The sequence below is a fragment of the Peromyscus maniculatus genome, chromosome 9, assembly GCF_049852395.1.
Source record: "Peromyscus maniculatus bairdii isolate BWxNUB_F1_BW_parent chromosome 9, HU_Pman_BW_mat_3.1, whole genome shotgun sequence".
NCBI lineage: Eukaryota > Metazoa > Chordata > Mammalia > Rodentia > Cricetidae > Peromyscus > Peromyscus maniculatus.
In genome coordinates this window covers 48366951-48375772 of record NC_134860.1, presented here as the reverse complement: position 1 = coordinate 48375772, position 8822 = coordinate 48366951, and the positions used below count along the sequence as shown (strand labels likewise).

The 8822-nt window shown below is 43.6% G+C and overlaps 1 non-coding gene across 1 annotated transcript; it reads left to right on the top strand.

Moving 5' to 3' along the window:
* The first annotated feature begins 8393 nt into the window (after positions 1-8393).
* LOC121832476 (small nucleolar RNA SNORD126) lies at positions 8394-8470 on the top strand. The gene has a single exon (XR_006076130.2). It is a non-coding gene; the product is annotated as a small nucleolar RNA SNORD126 (small nucleolar RNA).
* Positions 8471-8822: the final 352 nt, after the last annotated feature.

Below are 8822 nucleotides of genomic sequence, written 5' to 3'. Positions count from 1 at the left end.
TTCTAAGGTCGGGGAGGGGGGGAGGCTCCTTGAACTCAGCCAATCAGACTCGGAGGCACAGTACTTAGGTCGCTTTCCCTCCTTGAACTTTCTCTGCCTCTCGCTTCGGGTGGGCTGGTGAGTGCGCAAGCAATGTGGGTCTCTGGTTTTCAATTTCTCTTTCTTCTGAGCGGTCTACCCAGGGGCCAGGCATTTCTTTCAGGCCGGCGCCGAAGTCTGTGAGTTCAGAGGAGATTTATTTCTGTTTTGGGAAGTTAGGTGCCGGCAGCGAGGTGGACTACTACCTGGCTTGTCTCCACGTGGGCTTTGGCAGTCCTGGCTTTGCCGGCTGTTCCCGAGACCTGGTGAGCCAGAAACAGCAGATTCTGCCGCATGCACAGAGGGCCTGATTCTCGAGAAATCCTCGGCTTCGTTTTTACTTCTTAGGCACCGTTATGGACCCGTGTTTTAGTTTTCTGGTGAATGTCTGGGGGCCACGGCCGTGGCGCATTTGAGAAACCTTTTTGAAGTGTTTGCTGTAATATTTGCCGACAGCATGTATGAGACTAGATAGCAAACTCCGAGGACAGGTAACTTAATTAGCCCTATGAAGGCTCACCATGTAAAGAGCGTAAGACACATTGAGAAGGATCAGAGGTCTCAGCTTAGTGCAAGCCAATATTCGAATTGTAGCGCCGCGGTCTGTTCTGATACTGCTCTGGTGATATCGGGGGATAGTGTGAGCCATTCTGGGCATCCTTTTTGAAGATCGAACAAAAATATGCAGTCTAGCCCTTAGTTGGTGTATAGTAAATCGCAACTACCTTGTAAAGGTTAAGATGTGAATTTACAATACATATCGTGGATATTTTTTCTTGTGAAAAATCTTTTCTTTCTTTTTTTTTTGGTTTTTCTAATGACCTCGAGTGTGATCTCGCCAGACTCGCAGTTTGTTTTGCTACTAGTCTTGAATATAAAATTGGTTATTTTTTTTTTAAGGATTTATTTTTATTTTTATTTTTATTTTTTTAGTTTTTCTAGACAAGGCTTAGCTCTGTGTAGCTCTGGCTGTCCTGGAACTCACTGTGTAGACCAGGCTGACCTCAAACTCACAAAGATCCTCCTGCCTCTTGCCTTCCCAGTGCTGGGATTAAAGGCATGCGCTACTATGGCCTGCCTGGCTTAAGAATTTATTTTTAATTATGTATGTGTGTGTGTGTGTGTGTGTGTGTGTGTGTGTGTGTGTGTGTGTGTGTGTGTAGGGGGGAGGTATATGCAGACAGTATGCAGGTGTCCTCCGAGCCAGAAGAGGGGCTTTGTCCCTGGAGCTGGAGTTGCCCACAGCAGTGAGCTGCCCAGCCTGGGTGCTGGGAATTGAACTCAGATCCTCTGCAAGAGTGGTAAGCGTTCTTCACTGCTGCTCCATCTCTGTAGCCCTGCTTAATTGATTTAAAGTTTTGAGACGGGGTTTCACGGAGCTCTTGCTGTCCTGGAACTTGCTATGTAGACCAGGGCGACCTCAACCCACAGAGATCCACTATGAGTGCTGTGGTCAGAGGTGTGTGGCATCAATCACACCTGGCCCATGGGTTACTGTTATAGGTGGAAAATGTGAGAAAGAGAAATCCTAACCGAGCTCATGCATTAATGGGCATTGGTGACTCTGATGTCCTTACACTTGACCTCATTTGTCGTTAAGTCCATAATTACATGCATCATGCATCTATGTGTATGTGTGTCTGCTGCCTGCGGAGTCCAGAGGACATTGGATTTCCTGGAACTGTAGTGACAGATAGTTTTGAGACACTAACCATGTGAGTGCTGGGAACCGAATAGGTTCAGAGTGCACAGTGAGGTTTCTTATCTCTCCCTAGGACTTGTGTATCTTAGGGTGTTGGGTGCACACACAGTAAAGTGTGTACTCACTTCTCCTTTCTGTACATAGCTATGCCCCGTGCTTTTCTCCATATTGGTAAAGAACATCCACGTGCCTTGTCACATTCTAATATATGTTCATGCCACAATTTAATAGCTTTTATGGGTAGTTACTTAGATAGCTTGTGATCTTAATATTTCCCCCCAAATGATTGACTATGAATAACCCAGTTGGCATGTGTGGCATGGAGTTGGGCTTTGGTATATTATTTAATAGGATTCTAGATACTGAGGCCTGGAGAGATGGCTCAGCAGCTAAGAGCTTGTGCTGGAAGAAGTTCTGCATTCAGTGCCCAGCTCTTGTGTGGTGTTGTAAAACCACCCATTAGTAACTCCAGTTCCAGGGGATCCAGTGTCCCCTTCTGAACTCTGCGGGGGCCAGGAACATACATGCATGCAGGCAAAACACGCATACACAAATATTTTTAAAAAGATGTGTGTGTGTGTGTGTGTGTGTGTGTGTGTGTAATATCTAGGTGTGGATGTTATAGTGCTTCCTATTGTTTTATTCACTTTGTGCACAGTGATGACTTGGAGGCAGTCCTGGTTAACAGTAATGAATTTTCTACCATAGGTAAAGACCATGCTGACAAACTTTATGACTGTCTTTGTTGCCTTGAGTTCAGGTGGGGTGGTGGTGATGGGTTATCTTGTGAGCACATGTAATGTTGGAAAGGGTCGGCAGACTGAGAACAACCATGTGCTTCTTGTATATTTGCAGGGGCAGAAGGGGCATAGTTTTCAGAGTTTATTGGAGAACTGATTGTGTTATGTTGAAACATATTTTCGTATTAAGGTGGGAAAAGTTGAAACACTTTTAGACTGTAACCACATAAGAAAGATTTAGGGCATTTAGGGCTTAAATCGTGAGATCCTATTTCAAAGAGTAGAGAAGAGGATATCAGGAATTAGAAAGGGTTTAGAGGGTAAGAGCATTTACTTTGCATGCAGGAGGACCAAGCATAAGTTCAAATCCACAAAAGCCAGACATGGCTGCATGTGCCTGTCATCCCAACACAGGGGAATGTGTTAAGTAGGGAATAACAGAAATGGAAAAGCAAATTTGGGTCATTTAATCCTAAAAGGCAACATCTTGGAGCTAGAGGGCCTTTATGAATGACCTTTCCGAATCTTTTTCATGATAGCTATTCATTATTAGTGGGTTGACTGATCTCTCACAAGTGATAGAAATAACATCATTTAACTCCATGCCAGCTGCAGTGTAGAGTATATTTATTACCTCGTTGATTGTCAAAGAAATTCTTAGTGTGAGCTTGCTTTGTCTTAATAGCTTTCTGTTTAAGGATACAGTAAATAATGATTAAAATGTAGTCTCTGCCTTCAGAACTCATTATCTGGGCAGGGGATGTAGTTCAGCTTCTAGAATACTTGCCTAGCTTGGGTTTGTCTCCACATCCATCAGTAACTCCAGTTGCAGGGGATCCAGTATCCCCTTCTGAACTCTGCGGGGATCAGGAATACACATGTGCACATGCATACATACATACATGCAGGCAAAGTAGCATGCTGTCTGATTCTTGCAGTGTAGATGTGAATCGAGAAGTTCAGGGTTTGCATGGTGTGGTGGTGGCGCTCTTTAATCACAGCACTCTAGGTCTCTGAGGCCAGTTATGGCCCAAGAAGCTAGACTTGTCTTAAAAACAAACAAAAAATTCTATAACAAAGTTTAAGATCACTATTGGCTCCCCAGTGAGTTCAAAGCTAGTATGGGCTCCTGGGTACCAATATCTAAAGAAAAAAACCACCACAGCAAAAATGCATTCAATTATGGAATGTACAGACATAGAAAACTATTCCCATGTTCGTTGAAACATCATTCACAGTGGCTAAAATAGAAACTTACACTATTTTAATGTGCAGGTTGAGGTGGTGTATACACTGGAATACGACTCAGCCTTGAAACAGGAACGGGGCGGGGGGATGTTTTGCTGTGTGAAATGAGCCGCACACTGAAAGGCAATTCTTGATTATAAGTGTAGAACCTAAAAAGTTGAACTTAGGAACAGTGGGAGAGGAAGTTCAGCATGTCTGTACTCGAATATTGTTAACAGTAGATATTAAGTGTGCTCAACACATTTCTCCACACAAAGGAGTAACGGAGGCCTCTTATCAACACACTGCTCATTAGACTGCAGTTTGTATTTGTTCATTATGTCTTAGTAAAGTTGGGGGAAAAATAATGACAATTTATTTCCTTAACCGTCAAGCTTACCTTGCCATTTCTCTAAACCTTGCTTGCATATATATATTTTTTAAACACAGAAGATTGTATTTAGAAAATGAGATAACCTATAGAAAGTAGATTATAGAGCCGGGCAGTGGTGGCGCACGCCTTTAATCCCAGCACTCGGGAGGCAGAGGCAGGCGGATCTCTGTGAGTTCGAGGCCAGCCTGGACTACCAAGTGAGTCCCAGGAAAGGCGCAAAGCTACACAGAGAAACCCTGTCTTGAAAAACCAAAAAAAAAAAAAAAAAAAAAAAAGAGCAGATTATGGGCCCTCAGGGGGGAGAACTGCAATGAAAGGGAAATAGCAAGTTCACAGCGTGAGGAGTTTTGCTGCCTCTTGCACTCTGAGTTCCAGTTACTTCTTCCTGCTGTCTCGAGCCGCAGCATTCAGCACTGTCCACTCATCTGAGCAGTGATGAGCTGCACTGCTGGTCAGATACACGCCCAGTGGGTTCTGTCCCCAGTAATCCGACGTTTCTTCTGCCGGTCAGCGGATAGTGAGTAGGAAACAGAACTTGGCGTCCGTATCGCCGCTGTGCCTCCTCGCCTCGGTGTTTACTTTCTTTTGTTCTCTGGTTTCAGGTTGAAGATGAAATGTGTCCAGGAAAGAGCTGGGACTGTAGCACTCCGTGTGCCGGCTCAGATGTCCTGTGAAAACCCCAAAATGTCTATAAAGTGGGTTTGGATTTGGACCTTCTCAAGAGGAAGGTTTAAAGGCTGAGGGGACTATAAGGGTAGGTACTCATTTTGACTCAGATTTTCTGCATTACACATATATGCTGTTCCCCTGCTCTCTTCTCATGGTACTGGGTACTGACTGAGCTGCAACTCTTTCTAGCCCTGTAAAAAATTATTTTCAAATAGGATCTTGCTAAGTTATCCAAGCTTGTTATAAACTTGCTGACCTTCTGACCTCAAGCTGATATTGCAGGTCAATACCTGTACTGGCTGGTTTTGTGTGTCAACTTGCCCCAAGTTAGAGTTATTAGAGAGGAAGGAGCCTCAGGTGAGGAAATGCTTCCATGAGATTCTGTTGTAAGGCATTTTCTCAATTAGTGATCCGTGGAGGAAGGCCCAGCCCAGCCCATGGTTGGTGGTGCTGATCCTGGGTGGTTGTGGATTCTATAAGGCAGGCTCAGTAAGCTAGGGGAAGCTAGCCAGTAAACTCTTCCCTCTCCAACTTGCTTTTTGGACATGATATTTTGTCACAGCAATAGAAACCCTAAGCCATATTCCTCCCTTCTGTGTGTTCTTCCTTCCTTCCTTCCTTCCTCCCTTCCTTCCTTCCTCCCTCCCTCCCTCCCTCCCTCCCTCCCTCCCTCCTTCCTTCCTTCCCCCCACCCCCACTCTTTTTGAGACAAGGTCTCACCATGTAGACCAGGCTAGCCTAAAACTCAGATCTGCCTTTCTGTCTCCTGAATGCTGGATGAAAGCATGAGCTACAACACACAATTGTCTTTGATTATGGCATGTTTATAAAATTCTTAGGGAATATGTTTCAACATGTATATCCCATGTATGTGTGTGTGTGTGAAAGAGAGAGAGAGAGAGAGCGAGCATGACCACTAGATCTCTATCAAGCACCACATATTGTGGAAGGCAGTATTTAACACCAGGAAAGACAAGGTCCCTTGGAATTCAGGTTTTATGAGATAGAGTGGTTGTCCCTTTCAAACAATGTAAAAAGCATTTGGATTAAAGAATTTTGAGGCAGACATTGTTCAAACTGTAGAAACTTACTGTGTTCACATATCTCGTGTTTATGTGATGGGAGGACTAACATGACCCTTTGAACGTGTATGTCTCTTAGGTCCTTAAAACCACTTTGGTTTCTCACCGACAGAACCAGTGTGCCATTTTCTCAATCTAAAGCAAACCATCTACAGTGGCTGTTTTACAGTAGTGTGAACAGCATGGAGTTTAGGTGGAAGTGTTATATACTTTACTTAGGGAATTCATTGGAGGCAGAGATTTCTATGTAGATATGGGATTGTGACTTTTTTTTTTCTGATTATGTAGTCCAGGTTGGCCTTGTATTCCTGATTCACCTCCTGTATGTTGAGATCAGGTGTTTGCCACCACACTTGGTTATATGTATAGTAGGAACTTTAAAGGCAGTATTGCTTTTTTCTGTCAATTTACTAGTTAGATTAACCCTTTTGGTTCTGATTTCCAGTAGAGTTGTCTGCAGTGATGAAAGTGTTCCATATTGTGTTGTCCACGATTACAATACAGTTACTGAACAAAGGAAATCGTGACTACTTTGACTGAACAGTTTTAAGATAGGGGCTTGTTTGGGAGCCCAGGCTGGCCTGGAACTTGTATTCATTCATTCTCCTGCCTCTGCCTCCCAAGTAAATGCTGGGATTATAGGCCTGACAAGAAACTTAATTTTAATTAAGTGGTCTTGCAGTGTGTGTTTACTTATTACACATGCAATTTAAGTACACACCTTCTTGTTCAGAAGCCTTCCTCAATAAGGAATTCTTTTTGTTTGGTCTGACTGGGAGAAACTGGTCTGGAAGCCAGAAAGCCTCCCCGAGCTCTGAATGCTGGGTTGCACTGAGCCACCACACCCGGAGATTTACTCCTTTTTTCTTTGCTCTGCACCCTAGCACGATTTTGGTGCCTACCACTAACCTAACAATGAGTTTAATGTTAATTGCACACAGTGTGGAAGTTTTCTAGTTCATAATTATGTGAAGAATAGAAAAGTGTCTGGAGATTATTTTCATCACAAGCTCTTAAGGAAAAGGAAATTAAAGCCTCCGTACACTGCCATCTTATGGTCAACAGGGGCTCCAAACAATTTTCCTATGTCTAAGGAAGTTGATTTTCTTAAGGCAGTCAAATTCAATCAGGATTGGCTCAAGTAAAATTAAAATAGGATTTGAAAACTATTTTGGGTTACTTTCTATTTAGTAAAGCCTTATGAATTGGCTTTTCATGCTGTTTCCTTTCAGAGATTGGTTGGACTTAGTGTGTAATTTTTATCTAAATTAAAAAATACTTTATATGTATGTGTGGGTACCTATGCATGTGCTGCCAGAAGAGTTGAACTCACTGGAGCTGGCGTTACAGATTGCCTGTGAGCTGCTTGCTGTGAGCATTGGGAGAACTCGGGTCTTTTGGAATAGCAGCAAGCGCTCCTAACTTTTGAACCATCTCTCTAGCCCCATCTTAATTAAAATTCTGAGTTTATCATCAAACCCTGCCCCAATTTGATATTGGCTTAGGATTTTGTTTACACATTTATATTTTGCAGGGCCTTCTTTGAAGCCCAAGCTAACTGACCTTAAACTTGGTGTGTGGCCAAAGTTTGATTTAAGATTTATTTATTTATGTATTTTATGTTTGTGTGTGCTCTGTCTTCAGGCACACCAGAAGAGGGCATCAGATCCCATTACAGATGGCTGTGGGTCACCATGTGGTCCCTGGGAGCTGGAAGAGCAGCCAGTGATCTTAACTGTTGAGCCATCTCCCGAGCCCCAAAGCTTGATTTAAATATTCCATCTACTTGCTGCAGTGACAGGTGTGTTCCAGCACAGCTGGCTTCAGGTGGCACTGAATAGTGAGGCAGATGGAAAATGGATAGTTACTGTTTCCTTGTGGGAGCCGGTTTTCAGGTTCCTCGTGGCTTTACCCAGCAGGTCCGCATAGAGGAGGATGATTAGGACCACGGGCCTGAGTGCAGGTGTCTGAGATGGTCTGCACTTGGCTGTGCTGGGGGGAGGTCTTTGGCTCCACCCCTTGGCGTCTTTATAAATACCCTGGGGCAGAGACACGGGGGTGTGGGGGGGGGGGGCCGCCCGCCCTCTCAGGCTATCCTTTATTGTCTATCTCTTTATCTCCGCAATATAAATCCTTCTATCTAATATTTCCTGCTGCTCACACTCATGAAAACTCTGGGGAGCTGTGGGGTTGGTGGGTAAATGCCTCATATTTCCTCACGACTTACTTGGTCGGTGGAACATCTTGGTGTGATTTATGTAAGTGCAATGTATAACCTTTGTGTTTTTATTTTGCAGGCATGATGTTAAGTAGTTCTGATATTTCAAGTTGGATTCCTAGACTGAGGCTGGATTCACTTGGCAACAGAGGTAAATATTATAATAACCATCTTTACCATGAAGGATAAGGGATGGAGTGTTACTAGAGGCTGAAGTTCAGTGGTTGCAAAGGCCTTTGAGAGTTTCTTGGCTGAAGTAGTTTGCCCTTCCTCAGTGATTCACAGTTTGCCGTGATGAAGTACATGTCAAGTCCGTGTTTCAGCTGATCACACTGATTACACACATGTGCTGAGCAGACTAACGTGGGGGCGAACGTTGAAAGTGAATCCGGCCTGCTAAACATTGCTTTCTTGCCTTTAGCCCTCTCCTCCCAGGGAATTCATGATTTAAGGAATTTGATAGTATCAACATCTTGTGTTTTGATCTTTGTAATAATGGGAGATAAATCTCGTTGATCCTTACTAACTTAAACACTACAGAAAAAGTACTGATAGCTGGTATAGTTCTGTTAGCTAATGAGTTTTGATAGTTTAAAATTTTTATTCTATGTATATTGATTTGCCCTCCTGTATGCCTGTGTAACAAGTATATACAGTGCCCGTAGATTCCCTGTAACTGGAGTTACAGACAGCTGTGAGCCACCACGTGGGT